The 16,717-nt window shown below is 42.0% G+C and overlaps 1 long non-coding RNA gene across 1 annotated transcript; it reads left to right on the forward strand.

Moving 5' to 3' along the window:
• The first annotated feature begins 4,054 nt into the window (after positions 1 to 4,054).
• On the forward strand, positions 4,055 to 7,734 carry LOC124263075. The gene is made up of 3 exons (XR_006894766.1): positions 4,055 to 4,123; positions 6,982 to 7,073; positions 7,679 to 7,734. It is a non-coding gene; the product is annotated as an uncharacterized LOC124263075 (long non-coding RNA).
• The last annotated feature ends 8,983 nt before the right edge of the window (positions 7,735 to 16,717 follow it).

The raw sequence follows: 16,717 nt of genomic DNA on the forward strand, positions 1-16,717 counted from the left end.
AAATACCGGTTCCTACCGGCTGCGATAACGGTAAGATTTCATGGTTCGACTACATCAACAGGTAATCCCACTATCGCCATTGACATGCGTTCGTTTCCTACTACTGAACGCAGGCATTTTCGCTTCAAGTCACAAGCGTTTGACTGATTGAACAGCACACAAAAACCTTTCTTTCCTTTGAGGGTAATTATGGTTTGTTGAACCAATCTGATCTATCACTGCTTTAGCAAAGTGTCAGTGAAAGTGATTATTTGCATCTATGGTAGCTATTGCTCTTTCTCTTGAAATTGGTAACATCCACATACTAAATATCTGGGGAAAAGGTGCCATTTCCAGGACAGTTTGGGCGTTACTTCGACAAACATTGTGTTCCTTAACCATGAACACGTGGGAAGGGGTATTTTCTAGAACCTGAAGAAATAAAGCTATTTTTTCTCGCTATATTTTATTGCATGTATGAAAGAGGTACTGTATATAAGAACATCTGTACTACCAGTTGCAAAGATATATTTTCAGTGAAAGTCCTGGTGGTTGAGTGGATGAGGTCTTTAGACAATCAGTGCTGGGGGTTTGGTGCGTAACTCCGAGGCTTGGGGTTCAAATCTCGCGTGGTACTAAACGAGTATAATGTACTGGAATCGGTCTTCTTACAGAAAGTGTTATCGCAAATAGAATCATGTTAAAATAAATTGTAGTGCTAAAAGAACATCACACAATGATATGTCCCTTCCATCCCTCTTCGTTCATTGAAAGGTGCGCCCACCATCTTCTCAGTGTGATCTTCACTGTCTCAGTAGCTAAACATCCAAACATCCCGTTAGTTGCCTCTTACGACAAGCATGGGTTACTGAAGACCAATTCTAACCCGGATCTTCACGGGTGCCGTGGTAAATTGAGTTCCAGGACAAGCACACATCATCATGTAAATTGTCCAGTTGCCTTACATTTTAGCTGGACATTGTGCAGTGTTCTTGAACGATATGTTTTGCCAATGCTTTGAGGTATTACTTTTCACATAACTACTAAAAGTCTCTCGATCCCAGTGAAGAACCATAGCCTTTCTTCACGCTGCGGCATTCATAGTACAACATAACTACCTTGAACACAGTTATCACTTAGTTTGAAAGATTTTCATCTCTAAGTCTTATTTGATGTTCATGTTTACATCAAGAATGAAAAAAAGTATTGGAAATGGTAGTCACAGCTACAATGAGACATCGGAACAGCCGTGGCCTGGAGAACTATTCAGCCTTCACGATAAGAGAAGTTTGATACGTGCATTGCTCACCTTACAGGTAATAGCTAATATAGCTCGAAACTGCGTTGTAGTATTATATGAGAACATAATATCTGAAAATGTTTTCACAGCAACTGTTCAATCAGTTGTTTTCTGATACTGTTTAAAGAAATATTCCAATTTTAATCAAGGGAATGGCTGTAATAAATATGGAAAGAAGCAGCTTATGTCCTCTTTAGCTGTTGGAACGTTACTTTAGTGCAGAGAATAGGCTTTGAGGTCGGTTTCTCAAACAGTTCTTAAACCAACAAACATGCAATTAGTTGAGCAAACGCCAGTAGGGTATACAAGAGTAAGCTCAATTAATAATGAGGTTGTACCCCTGAAAATCCGGGTTAAAACGGGCAACCCATGCTTGTCTAACGGGATCGAATGGTTAGTTTCGCCGACCTGGTTGATGCATGTCAGTTGCGTAGATCGCTGCTCATGATGTCAGTCACTGGAATGTCTGGTCCAGGCGCGAATATGTACGCACATATAGGTGGAAAGTGCCGAGAGCGACGTTAAACAACAAACAAACATAATGATGTCAGGGCATTTCCAAATTCAATATCAGTGAAGGTCACGTCTTACTTTTCAAAAAGGTTGGTGTTGAACGCTGCACCTGGAGCTGACACGCTGCGAGAGGGTGTGTTGGTGTGAGTGCGTGTGCGGGTGCGCTACTTTGGATGAATGCCAGTTCTATAGTGCTGACTAACTAAGATACCATTCCACATTTTAACATGGATACCCAACTCAGTGTGCACTGAGAAGACACATACTTCTAATCCACAACAATCATGTTACCTCCGTGTGAAAATGTATTGCTTCGCGTGAACTTGATAAAATAAAGTATTTTAGTGTGACGTGAGAGGGACTAGCCTAGCTAAAGCGTACACTCGTCACGCCCAGGCACCTATCTGGAATTCCCCCCGTCCTGATACTTTAGCATGACGCAGATGTGGCTCCAACTAAAGAACGTCCGCTCTCCGTCAGATACTCTTTCCAGAACGTCGAGGTGGTCGACGTCGGCCCAGAACTTGTCGAATCTGGTCCGGTCACTGAGCGACCAGTGATCCAGGCTGTACGGGTAGCCAGCAACCAATTGACCGATCATATGACCCCAGATATGGGCAGCTCTTAGTTCTTATGGGGTACAAGAGTGTTTAAGCGGTCGCTCGTCAGGTCAAAGAAAAACTCGGGTTCGATTCCCCACATGGGTACACTATGTGAGGTCCATTTCTGGTGCCCGCGGGGCGGTGGTGTAGCCTAGTGGTCAAAGCATTCTGTCTTCACGCTCGAGACCTGGGTTCGATTCCCCACATGAATGGTATTACTGGAATAATGGTAAATGCTGCGTAAAACCTTACTCACTCAGTCGCTTATATCATAATACAAGGATACGTTTTCACCAGACTTACACTGTCGGTCCAAGGGCATGAGAGGTATCAATTGGTTGTGCATAATTATCTCCCTTTGCCACACCAGAAACCGGTTCGTTCAGATTAAGTTTCAACGTCTGTTGTCCAGAGTTGCGTTGTAAAAAGCAATCTTAGCGCTAAGGCGCACGCAACTCCCATACCTTAACATAGACTTAAGGCAGTCTTAGCGCTAAGGTTGTTTTGTTCAACAGCACCCTGATCTAAAACCTTAGTAACTTAGAACTTTCCTGTTACACTGTGATATAAATGGAAATCTGTGCAGTGCGGCGTTCAAACCTAACCCACTCACACTGAACTCATCACTGCTTGCAAAACAAAATAGTATCTGATATTTGCTTGCGACAAAAACAATTTCACATGTAACATAATACTTCTCAAAGTGAGGTAGGGAATAGTTTTGCGAAATTGTAATTTAATCTTCAGTATTAGACATATTGATCACTTTTCTCTGGTGGCTGAAAGGATCGCTCGAAATCCTGGTTCAACATTTCGCTCTCTAAAATCGGATTCCGGGATACTGATATGTGTGCCACTCGGATGTGACAGTTTCCCCGGTGTCGCGTGACAATTTGCCATCCGTGTCATGTGTACACGGACTGCACGTGCTAGTGGTGACATACGAGGGGTTGCAAACTGACATCTTGAGTCTCGGAAAGCACGAGCAGCAGTAAAACCCTAAGCTAACGAAGATAAAATGGGCCTCATTGTGACAGATCGAGGCGAGTAATTCGAAACACCCAAATTTATTGCTTTGAAATGGGTTTCCGAGAAATCAAATGATTATTTGTATAAGCCATTAGATAGCAATTACGAAAAACTGCCCAGTGCCCAGATTAACATGAAAATGCGCATATAGATGGCCGTTGCATCTCGGTGTATTTCTCCGCTTCAGTCAGCAATGTTGCTTGTCCTGCAAAGTGGAAATGTATGCATCTGTTGAATTGAGAGTTCCACAAAAAGGGCCATCGCTGTGACGAGCACCCTCGAGGCGCTACTCCTGGGCCTAAGCTGGTTCCGGCTCCCTTTACGCGCGCCAAGTTGTGATATGCGAGACGGGGCCCAGCTGACTTCCGGTACCAAATTTCCGGTGACGAGCATATACATAGTCCAAATTGCACGACCGCCATATATAACTTTACTATACCGGGCCAAGTGTACAATCATGCTTGGCTGTCACAGCTGTTGATAGTCGTAATAGCTGGCTAATTTGGGGATGGTTACATCGGAAATTTGTTATTCCTGCAAGGAGTATCGGTCCTTACTGTCAACTGACAACTATGAGACCATGAAACGTTGTTTGTCACCGGAAGTACTGAGGTCTCGCGAAGTGCCGTGACCGACTTCCGGGCCCTATACCGTGCATGGCCATCGACGTATGATCGGTTCGTATCGCAGTTCTCTCTGGGTAGGTTTGATCACTCTATGCTCGTGGGTTCAACCAAAGTGAGTGAATGAGCTGTGTGCGAAATCTACGCTGGTCCTGTGGTCCCTGGCTAGTAACAATTAATCAGGCCAGTGAATTTTGCATTGATAGGTAAGTAAATCTACGAATGTTATTTTGGACCAGTAAAGTACAGACAGGACCACTAATCATTGTCCAATCACTGGTCCTGTGGGCTACTGGGAAATTTTGAAAGGTTTCTTTCCCAGAATGAGTATAGTTTTACGAGATATAGTATGGTTTTACACAAGAAATTGGCTTCACACATTCTGGTGAATCGACCCTAGGTCTTCGGCTTGAAGTCAAAGAACCCACACAGTCTGAACATGATACAGTGTGAAGCATGAAGTACCAGAAGCCTAACATGAGCAATACGTTACATTGTTTTCTGTGTATGTTAGCAAGATCAGGCAGTATTAACGTCAAATCAGGTGGGTCCAACCCAGACATGGCAAACTATTTTATCTCCGTCCCAGGAGTTTGAGACAATGAGCTAAATTGGGGTAATGGCGAGACGAGCTAATACATTAACCACGAGACTACCCCACCGTCCCTTTAACCAATGTGATGAACGTCTGAGACTTCCGTCACTTCGGGTTTCCTTCTACGTTGAGCGCATGGGTGGATCCAGAAGGGTGTGTGGTGATGCGGGTGTGCGCAACCCTCCCAAATCCCTCCCTCCCATTTTCTGAAGAGGCATTTCCTCATACCCTTCGGACTTCATGATTTATGTGTGTGCGCGCGCGCACGCACACACACACACACAACCTCCAAAATCCTGCATCTGACCCAGTCTAAGTAAACTTAGGTTCCGCAGTGTAACAAATAATACTGTGCCTAAGTTTATTCAGACTGGGATCCGCCCCTGGAGCGTAACTCGATAAAACTCGCTCCCTCCCTCCCTCCCTCACTCACTCACTCTCCTCATAGGGATTAAAACTCTCCGCCAGCAATGAAGATTATACAATTCCTTTCGGGCTCTTTGAAATAAGACCCGTGAAGATCAGGGGTAGAATAGGTCTTCAGCAACCCATGCTTGCCACAAAGGGCGACTATGCTTGTCGTAAGAGGCGACTAACGGGATCGGGTGGTCAGGCTCGCTGTCTTGGTTGCCACATGGCATAGGTTCCCAATTGCGCAGATCGATGCTCATGCTGTTGATCACTGGATTGTCTGGTCCAGACTCGATTATTTACAGACCGCCGCCATATAGCTGGGAATTTGCTGACTGCGGCGTAAAACTAACCTCACTCACTCACTCACTCTTTGAAATAACACATACACCTCTTATAAAACAATGAAAACGAATGAATGTGCAGTACACGATTCTAATTAATTTCCTTTCTGTAGCATTATATGAAGGCATATATTTCAAAAAGAGAACCGAAAAACAATGCTAATTTTGATCCGATGAAATTACGATGTAAGAAAGTCATATTTACAGATCAATATATTATATGCTCAAAAAAGTGAGTGGGCGAGTTAACATTAACGTCGCATTGGCGTTATTTTAGCCATATATATTTTCTGCTCAAGGAAACAGCAGTCGAATTCCCTGCACAGTATACTTATAGACAATGGTGTATAGTCATCACTACATGATCTAATCATTGCGCCATCAACATCATGGATGGATGTTTGTTTTTCACTCAGCTATATGGCGGCGGTTTGATCTGGACCAGACTCTCCAGTGATCATCCATCTGAAGATTCTAACCCGGATCTTCACAATTATAGATCCAGGCTAGAATTGGTCTTCAGTAACCCATGCTTGTCGTAAGAGACGACTATCGGGCTGGTCAGGCCCACTGTCTTGGTTGACACATGTTATGTTATCCAATTTGTGTAGATCGATGCTCATGATGTTGATCGCTGGATTGTGTGGTCCAGACTCGATTATGTACAGACCGCCTCTATATAGCTGGAATATTGCTGAGTGTGGCGTTAAACAACAAACAAACCAATCACAGGTGTTTTCCCGTAAGCAATATACACGTTTGTACATATTTGCATACGTATCATCCACAGTCATGTCTTCTCTTTTACTCTATATCAGTTATATATTGGAGAGATGTGATCGGTAGAAGGCCAGATTCCTTCATCAATTCCTGGAGTTGATAACAACTTCACTGCTGGGAGCCAGGGCCACCCATTTAACATGGAAGCTGGGCAACTGACAGCCTGACAAAAGAAACAAGTTATCCTTGAGTGTGTGATACTCAAGTAATACTGAGATTTCCATCAAGATGCTCCTTCCTCACAGGCTTAATATCGAAGCGACATTAGATGAGGCCACAAAATGTTTTTGTCAAAGCTTTACAACAACCCTTGTGTATTTTGGGCTTATGATAACTATTACTGAAACATCGTTCTTTATACAATGTTAAACACATGGCCTCTGTGTTGTTCGCTTTTACACACCAGAATACTGAAAAGGTCACGTAGTTCTACAAAACACAGTTCGATCTCCATTCCGAGACAGTACTGACCATATCTCACTTTCCTGTTTAAGACAGTCCTACCCTGTGGCAAATGTCAGCTAAGTGTCAAACTCTCGGTATATAAATTCCATTACTTCCGTTTAGCATATTTTGCGACGGAATTCGAAGGCATTTGTGAGTCCCAGTTTGCTCTCTGAGGCACTCTGTAACAAGAGACACATCAACATCCAGCGTTTGATTCACTGGCCCATCTGTTATCGCACAAATCGAGTTTCGGGACCCTAAGAAAAGGATAAATCATGTCTTAGTTACAAATTAGTATTGATGACAATATCTAACGTGAAACAGCTGGGAAATGTTCTTCCGTTCTTTCTGTTTTCAGATGATCTGACGATTAAGGAATTGTTCCTTGCGAAATGCAGTTTCACCTAAATACAGAAACTGCACATGCAGCAAACACTGGTTCCAGTGCAGGTGAAAAGAAATATCGTAAAAGCATTTGAATAAAATATTAAGTTAATATAAAGAGTAAAATAGTCGATCGGATTTTGTAAGATTCACATTTTAATTTTAAATGTCCTTTCCCCTTTCCAGAGACCAATATTCCAGAATATTCTTGCTACTGGTCATATTGTTTTCAAAAATATCTAAGGAGAATTTTTTGTTTATTCCATCTTAAAATAATTAAAACGCGTACTTATTGCATATTACAGACACAGTGTATATCCGGATGAAAGTTGCAGTAGGGATCTTCTTGATTAATAGATATCTGGATAACTGCTACGTTATATAGTTTAGATAAACAAGGTCTCACAGCATTCGAAAGTAGGGTCGCTGGAAACTATGGATAGCACATTGCCGTCATAATGAATTTTATATACTGGGAATTTAGAAAGGAATTCCATTCCAAACCCGACACAGGGGACAATTGTCACGTGACAGTACTACAATTGAACAGAAACGTCAATGTTTAGCATTGAAAAGTCAAAATGACATTTAGTTCATATTTCCATTTTCTCAAGTTAAATTTTGCAAACCAGATATAATCCTCACAATAACGTGTGCACATTGTCTTACAGTGTTAAAGCCTCAGCCTCTCTCGTACACAGTAACACCTAAGAATTCCAGAACCGACTTATGAAGATGAAGTGGTCAGGATCGACGACGATGTTGGGTGGCATATCATGTTATCCCCATGACGTTGATCGTTGCTCATGATGCCATCTTGTTTAAAATCTATTTTATTTTTTTGCAATGTGACAATGTGTTCAAATAAAGTGGACCAAACTCTGTAACACAAACTGGCAGTGTTACTGGGTGTATTTCATGGAACATTACACCCAACAAACGTTTGTTTGAATGTCAGTTTGATAGCCATAACCTTAACACGTGTTCAGAATGTCTCATGTATTGATAGCTTCCTGATTAAATGTAGCATCCTTCCGAGGGCACTGTCATCACAATTTTTAAATGTCAACATTGTTAAAGCTTAAGTAGCCTTTAGGAATCGATATCTTACTCTTGCGAGAGTCAGCAGTAAATCCTGAGCTTTTTTCTTCAGACAGGTGAATGACGTTTAGAACGCTTGGTCAGGTAGCGGCGACAAAATCCGGACGGAGGATAATCAAAGATTTCTTCCAGCTGGGCTTGGCCTTGACATGCTCCTCGTGAATTGGTCTCTTTCACAATTTGCAACACATTCTTTGTATTCTACCAAACTGCACATAACTTTCCGGTATCAGTTTCCAGGTTACTTCCCATCCCCCTCGTTTTTCCATTTGTGAATTTCCCTGGTTGATATACTCGGTCGGCACACTGGTGGAATATTGGGTCGTGGAGTAATTAACAAAACACTTTAGCAGTCAGTTCTGTTTTTTCAAGTTGTGCATGAGCACAACACACATGTGCATATGCTCTCTTTGGGCCCTACAGACAATCCAACGCATTCAATGTACCTTCATTTCAGAAAGAGGGGAGGTGAGGAAGTTTAGTGATTGAAGCGTTCGCTCGTCACGTCGAAGACCCGGGTTCGATTCCCCACGTGGGCACAATGTGTGAAGCCCATTTCCGGTGTCCCCCCGCCGTGATATTGCTGGAATATTGCCAAAAGCGGCTTAAAACTAAACTCACTCACTCTTTTCAGAAAACAATCTGATGTTCTTGTTTAAGATAGCTTAATGGTTAATATATATTGCTACATCTTGATTATAACGTTATGTAAAAATATATTATTTGCGGATCAAATGACACCGAGAAACAATATCCGTGCAATAGAATCTCTGCAGTCACACAGGAAACACACCACGCAGAATGTATTTATCGATATGGCGAGATTTTTTTAACGGCCTACACACTTCTATAACTTCACAAATATAAAGTCGACAGTGGGAGGAACAGTATTTATGGAGGTTGAAGGGAAGCACGAGGACCTAGTTGCCTGTGGCGTCAAAATTCGCTTTGTAGAGCTACTTCCCTTTCCCGCAACAGGATCTGAAGATGTGTGCCCTGTATTCTGACACTTAGTAAAGCAACTGTTCTTCAAAGCATGGTTCAACTCTGTCACTAATGGCTACACTATACTGTACAGCTCGACCCAGAATAGCAGAATTGATAGCTATGCAGAAGGGAAACCTTTTAAACGATGTTGAATTTCTTAATGAGTGAGTTTAGTTTTACGCCGCAGTCAACAATATTCCAGCTATTTGCCACCGGCCTGTAAATAACCAGACAATCAGCATTAGCATCGATCTACGCAATGGGGATACCATGACATGTGTCAACCAAGTCAGCGAGCCTGACCACCCGATCCCGTTAGTCGCCTCTTACGACAAGCATGGGTTACTGAAGATCAATTCTAACCAGGATCTTTACGGGACACTTGACAGTGAAGTAAACGTAACAGTAAATATATTTCTCAGCGGAATCTAATTCTCAGTTTTCTAGCATGATTGTTTCTCTAAAACAATCCAATCTGTATGTGATATTATGTGACAAATTCCTGAAATATGCAGTCCGAGTAGTCTTATTTGCTGCTATGGCCCTGTCACAATAGCAGTGTCTGAATCACAGATGATTCAGCTTCGATACAATGATGATTCAGTTGGGTCGTAATGACGGTGTCAGCCAGCCAGGAGCGGAATGTGTACGCTCTGACCTGTATCATTACCCAGTATAACCCAGCTTAAGTCGGTGAAAAAGAATTAGTTGTAGGAGGAATCGATCTCTGATAGAGTTGATTGGCAAAATCAATGAACACTTCACTTCCGGTTAGGAGCTATAGGAGACGCATGTTACTCTGTAAAGAATGGCATTTCCTTCCTTTGTTTGTTTTCACTTGTAGCAAGATAATTAAAACCTTCGACCAGAACCTAAATATAGACTTGTTTCAATATTCTGCAGTCGAATGCAGGCTTTGACGTTTGCGAGAAGGTTGGGATCGAACAGTGCCAGGGTTTGTCTGAAAGGCGAACGCTTTTGTGGTAGCTTGGCGCCCAAAATAGCATGTGGTATCCCAGCGGGGTTTCGACGTTCATGACTTCGATAGTTCCATGTTGTTAGTCAAGGGTGTGTCTTTTAGGCCTTTCTAATTTGAGTTTCAAAGCACACTGAAGGAACAAGAAGATCTTTGATAACCTTGAAATGGACGAAGACGTTGACTGCGATACGTTGTTTACGGAAGTCCATCAGGCCCGCGTCCCACGCACTCGACCAAAAGAAATGGTCATTTTTTTATCTGTCCTCCTGGAACTGAGTGTAACCATTGTATCATTGTGACAGTTGATTGCCTGGTGTGAAATAGATGATGGAGTGTGGGGGAGTAAATAAACTGTGAAAAACTCGCCTTAGTAAAGGCATTAAGGCGTGATTAACGGCCCACTGATATCCTATAATGAATGTCAATATTACAAACTAACTCCCTCTCTCCGTACAAATTCACTGACACCATTTGATACCGCTGAAATAATGTTCAAAGCGGCGCTAAGCTAAACTCCAAACCCTCTCATTCATTTCTTTTGAGTCACATACAACCGTGATACCATTGAACAATTTTCTCATTGTCTGAACGGATACTACAGTGTCACGTAAGAAGTACCAACACATTTGTCAAATGGCAATAACACATTTCATAGAAAATCAATGCTCGTGTTGATGATCACTGGAATTTCTGGTCCAGACTCGATTATTTACTGGAATATTGCTGGGTGCGGCGTAAAATTAAACTCACTCACTCCCATCAATAGCAAGTTTAAATCCAATATAAGTATCGCATTCATCAGTTGGCTATAGTTGACGTCATGGTACAAATGTATACCATCGGCAGGACACAGCTCCAAGTAATTTCTGTAAAATATGGCATTCACGATTTTATATCGATATCTCTCTCTACGTTAACCTCAGCAGATTTCCAATCGTTCTCCAAGTCGACGTAACACATGTTTAATTTTCGTATTTCGCAATCAGCGGGTTACGTTTCAAACTGACAGAAAACGTTTCATTTTTCGTTTAGATTTGTTGTTGAAGCATATGAAGCATTCAGTAATCAGTCACACGCAATAACATTGACGCCCCGTGGGTGTACAGCTAATACAGCTGATCATTGGAAAGATGTGGAAGAGAAAGTTGCAGAACCAAGAGGGATGTTTCTCGGCACTCTGTTTATCTAGATCTCCTCAGAGAAATGTTGCAATTTTAGACAAATGCTTCCAGAAAAAGTGAAATCGCATTGTTTGTTGTTTAAAGTGGCACTCCCCAATATTCCGGCTACTCGACGAGGTTGTAGAATCCTTACCAAACCTCGCGGATACATATATCGTGTTATATTTACAGCTAATATGTATGTACACAGATTCGTCTATAATGATAATAATGATCGAACACCCCCTATTGTCATTAGTGACAATAGCACCACGGTACGACCAACAACACTCCCTAGGGGTGTAAGTTTAGTTTATTTCATAGTTTATTGCGCAGTTTCTCAAAGACATCCTTGAATTTTATGCCTTCCAGAAAATGGTGTCTATATCGGTCAGTATTTTCTATAATGTCATTTACCTACTTCTTTTAAGTTGCGCGTGCCAGGTAGCACGGTTACCTCAGTGAAGACATTGATCTCACAGATGTCTCATAGATGTATACAGTTTTACGTGTGCAGTTGTGACCTAGCAACATCTTGTGGGTGGTCGAATATGTCATTGCTTTATGTTTGTGTTTGACATTGACCGTATGTCGACGATCCACGCCTACATTTTATCCTCGACAATAATAGAGGAATTATAAAGGAAATCAATTATGATGCCTTCGACAATCCACTATGAAGCATCTAGAAAACATATATCTCGGAAGAAATGGATCGAGATATCGAAAATGCATACTAGAAGCTGTTTCATTAATGAATTATGGTGCATAAGAGCATCGCAAAACACGTACGAGAGGTATGTTCCTTTATTTTAAGAAATACCAGTTTTCTTTTCACTTCTTGAATGTTTGCTAGCTCAAGTAGTTATCGGAAGAACAGTCCTAGTAATCGGAAAGCTGTTTAGAGTTATGTCCCTTGACTGATAAATCGGGTTCTCTGCCTGGAGGCTTCAAGCAACAATACTATACGTGTTACAAGATGCATGTGATGTTATTTAATTCGTACTACGGTAACAGTATAACAGTGGGTCATTTGAGGCATTAACCCGACAACCCAGGATAAGAGACGACATATATATAACGCCGGCAAAAATATTTATTGTGATCAAGAAAACAGCTATCCACATTGTGAGATTTGAATCTGAAGAGCGCAAACATACTGACGTACCAAGGACCAGAATCACCGAGAATCTGAATTACGAACCAATGATCCGCGGATGGAAGGGACGCAACTCTGCACAGCGAAATACCAAGTGTCGACTCGTTAGCCTACCCGGCGTGACTTGAAGATGGCTTTACACGTCAACATTATCAAATAATGAAGAAAATCATCAATTATAACCGTCCGAATATTCAAAAATCAAAACTGCAATATTAATCAAGCGGCGATTGCTGGAGAAGATGCACAAAATCGAAGCAATTATCAGTTTACGTGCATAAACTGTTAAACGGCTTTACACGACTACTTGACTACGTGTCATTAGGATGATCAACTCGATCAGTAACTGAATCACCTCGTGTGTACTAGAATCAATACAGCGCAATGACGATGTTTGGTGAAGAATTCAGGGGCCTTTTTTATCTGTTGATTGGTAATCAAAGTGAACAACTGTACATAATTTCCAAATCAAAACTTTCCATTCTATGAATAAGTAGATACAATGTAAATGTATACCGTTCGTTACATTTACTAGTTTTTCAACTGCAATGTTGTCCAGAGTATGTACATGTCTAGAACACTAATATTCAGGGCTCATGGCAAGGCCATGTTATTGTGAGTCCCTTTGCTTGAAAATGGCTCACACATGATGCATAAAACTATAGAGTGTTAATAGGTTTCAGTATCTTGGAGGGGCGGTGTGGCCGCCTAATAGTTAAAGCGTTCGCTCGTAACGCTGAAGACCCGGGTTCGATTCCCCACATGGGTACAATGTGTGAAGTCCATTCCTGGTGTCCCCAGACGTGATATTGCTGGATATTGCTAAAAGCAACGTAAAACTAAAGTCACTCACTCAGTATCTTGGATAAACTGAATTCAGGGTGAAATTGATGGTTCAACTCACCTTACTGTTAGAAGTACGTGAATTTGAAAATGAAGTGTTTGTGAACTTTCATGATAACAAGATGAATATTAAATGCAAGAACTTGGATCTTTTAAAGCCAATTCTTTCCCGGAAATTTCAACGCCCAACGTTACAGGGATGTCAGTCTGCAGCGAGTTGTCCTTCTCTTCCACAGAAGACAGCAGAAGAGGACATTGTTCCCACAGGACACTGCTGATTCCCACGCTGATCGAATAATCCTTAAGTTGCTCAATGTCAGTAACATACGCCCGGCCCGCGTCACGCTCACCCGACCTCTCACCGATAACATTTCTGTAAACATGCCGGGCGAGAGACACCACAACGTCCACGCCTGTCGATCAACACGTGCATCAGCTGGACCATGCATTGTTGACGCACTCAGCGTCGTCATCAGGAGGCCTACGTCATCGAAGAGGCGTCGTGTCCAGGCCCACAGGACGCCCGAGGATGACCCACGGGATGTTGATGCCATTACCGAGGTACTGGAAGCGTTCAGATGCATGGTTATCACTTTCGTGATTTGTTTCCGTTTTGTGAAAAGTAACAGAAATATCCCGATATAGTTTTATTGATTTTTGTTAACTCAACGTGAATCTCATGTTAGTTAGTTAGTTATTAGCTGTCTATGTCTATGAATACTTTATTTTGATGAGCTGTGTAGTGAGATCCAGGTACGCGACTGACATTATCGATACTTGAAGGTTTGAAAGTTTCGTTATTGACTTAATGGAAAGAGAGAATATGTTTTGGAAAAAAAACATCAGTTCTAGTGCGAAATGTATGATACACGTCGCCTTGTTATGAATAAGATTGTTAGTTGGTGTTTAACGCCATACTTAGCAATATTCTAGCTATATGGCGGCGGTCTGTAAATAAACGAGTCTGGACCAGACGATCCTGTGATCAACATCATGAGCATCGATCTACGCGATGAGGGATACGATGACATGTGTCTACCAAGTCAGCGAGCCTGAGCACCCGATCCGTTAGTCGCCTCTTACGACAAGCATGGGTTACTGAAGACCAATTCTAACCCGGATCTTCACGGGTCTACGAATAAGGAACTGTTATTTGAGCAAAGCTGTTATATCCATATGTTATCCATAATGGTAGAACCGTGTGTCGAATGGCATTACAGTAGTTTCATGTTCATTCCAGGAATATCCAAAGCTGCTTGTCTGATGAAGTGATGGCTCGATTCTTTAAATCAAAACAAAAGTCAAATATTTATGACTACACATACACACATTAGATGACGTCATCAAAACAGGAGGTTGCCATCAGTATTTCAGTGGGTGTTTTGTATACCAACGGTTTTTCTTTCCTGAAATGACAAAATATCGGGGTGTAATAACTATTCCTCCTAGCTCGTACGTCATTTTCAAAATCGTTAAATATCCGGGTTAGAATTGGTCTTCAGCAAACAATGCTTGTCGTAAAAGGCGACTAACGGGATCGGGTGGTCAGGCTCGCTGACTTGGTTGGCACATGTCATAGCATCCCATAGTGCGCAAACCCCCTACCCCTACCCTTTTTTGTACTGAAAGTTTATTAAATGACCATTGAAACTCGGGTGAAAATGAAATGTGCACCCTCCCTTTTCTCAATAGTGTGCAAACAATCCACCCCCACCCCCCCACCCCCACCCACCCCGTTTCTCAAAAGCTTGAATCCGCCCCTGCAATCCCATTTGCGTAGGTCTATATACTCATGCTGTTGATCACTGGATTGTCTGGTCCACTCTCGATTATTTGCTGACCGCCACTATACAGCCGGAATATTGCTGAGTGCGACATTAAACAACAAACAAACAAAATCGTTCAAGAAAATGAAAAATGAAAAAGCACATTTGAAGCAGACGTAAAATAATGACGCCACTCTCACTGTATTGGCGAGTAAGGCACCAATACATTATTGTCACAACCTGGCATTACTACAACCATAATGGCAGCAGGTTTTTTCTTCATCGCACATTTTCAACAAAGAACATGCAACATTTTTCTGGGTATCATTTAGTCTTGGTGGTAAAATCAATGATAACTTTCGTTGTTGATAATTTTGATTTTCTAGAAATATCTACCACCCTGGTCGGCAAAAGCGATCGTGATCAGAGTGCATCATGAATCGCGGTCAAAGGGAGAAAACTCCAAACTCCGCTTGCATGTATTTGTTGGTATCATGTTTTAACACTACCGCGTTCTCCTTCATTCATCATAACGGAATTTTACATCTACTTGACATATTTAACACAAAAACACGAGGGCGAGATTCTGCTTGTCATCTAAAGTAATTCCTTCAAATGTTTCAGTTTAGTGCGAGAATATCAAATAACATAACAGCTAGAATACCTTATTCCAAACTCACATCTGCGTAAACTGTGTTCCCAATGAGTAAAATCATAATGAAAGTCAAACTGCGAACGAGGTGGTCGACAAAAGTCAAAATTACAATACATTTATTAATTATCAGATAAAGAAGTAGCAGGACGGATATAGCGATGGTCGAATCAGTCACTATATTTGAACGGCATTCAGCAAATGTCCAGCTGTATGGTAGTGACCTTCAAATATACAGTCTGGATCAGACAATACAATGATTGACGTCATGAGCGCCGATCTATGATGATAGTGTCAACTTAGTCAGCGAGCCTGACCACCCAGTGCCAGCAGTCGCCCCTTACGGCAAGCATGGGTTACTGACGATTAGTTGGCACCAAGATCCTCATGAGTCAGAAACAATGTTTGCTGAATGAACGACACAGATTTATTATTTGTAATACATGCAGACGTTCAACGTCAGATACTTGACTAAAGAACGCATGGTGTACGGTGCACATGTACATTATTACTCTGCTGAACTTGTGTGAGCTTATTTGTTGTATATTGTGTTTCAGTGCATCAATAAAAGAAATAACTGCTGTCCCCCGCCGCCACGCGGAACGGGGGACATTGTATTCAGCAGCGTCCATCCGTACGCAGGTACGTCCCGAATCTTGTTAACGCGATATCTCATGCACTGTTGTACCCACTATCTTCAAATTTGGTGACAGCCTACATTGGGGGATTACACAGACACCAGTCGAATTGGGTACAATGGAACCTCTAGTCTGTGACACAAACCCTGAAGTCATCAGACCGGTCATTAAGTACCCTCAAGGACGACCAGTAGAATTGTCTGCATTAGAACCTGTAGTCTGTGACACAAACCCTGAGGTCATCGGACCGATCATTAACTACCCTCATGGAACGACCAGTAGAATTGTCTGCATTGGAACCTGTAGACACGAACCCTGAAGTCATCGGGCCTATCATTAAGTACCCTCATGGAACGACCAGTAGAATTGTCTGCATTAGAACCTGTAGTCTGTGACACAAACCCTGAAGTCATCGGACCTGTCAT

This window comes from Haliotis rubra, unplaced genomic scaffold, assembly GCF_003918875.1.
Source record: "Haliotis rubra isolate DU_JTF1 unplaced genomic scaffold, ASM391887v1 Scf12, whole genome shotgun sequence".
NCBI classification, from domain to species: Eukaryota; Metazoa; Mollusca; class Gastropoda; order Lepetellida; family Haliotidae; genus Haliotis; species Haliotis rubra.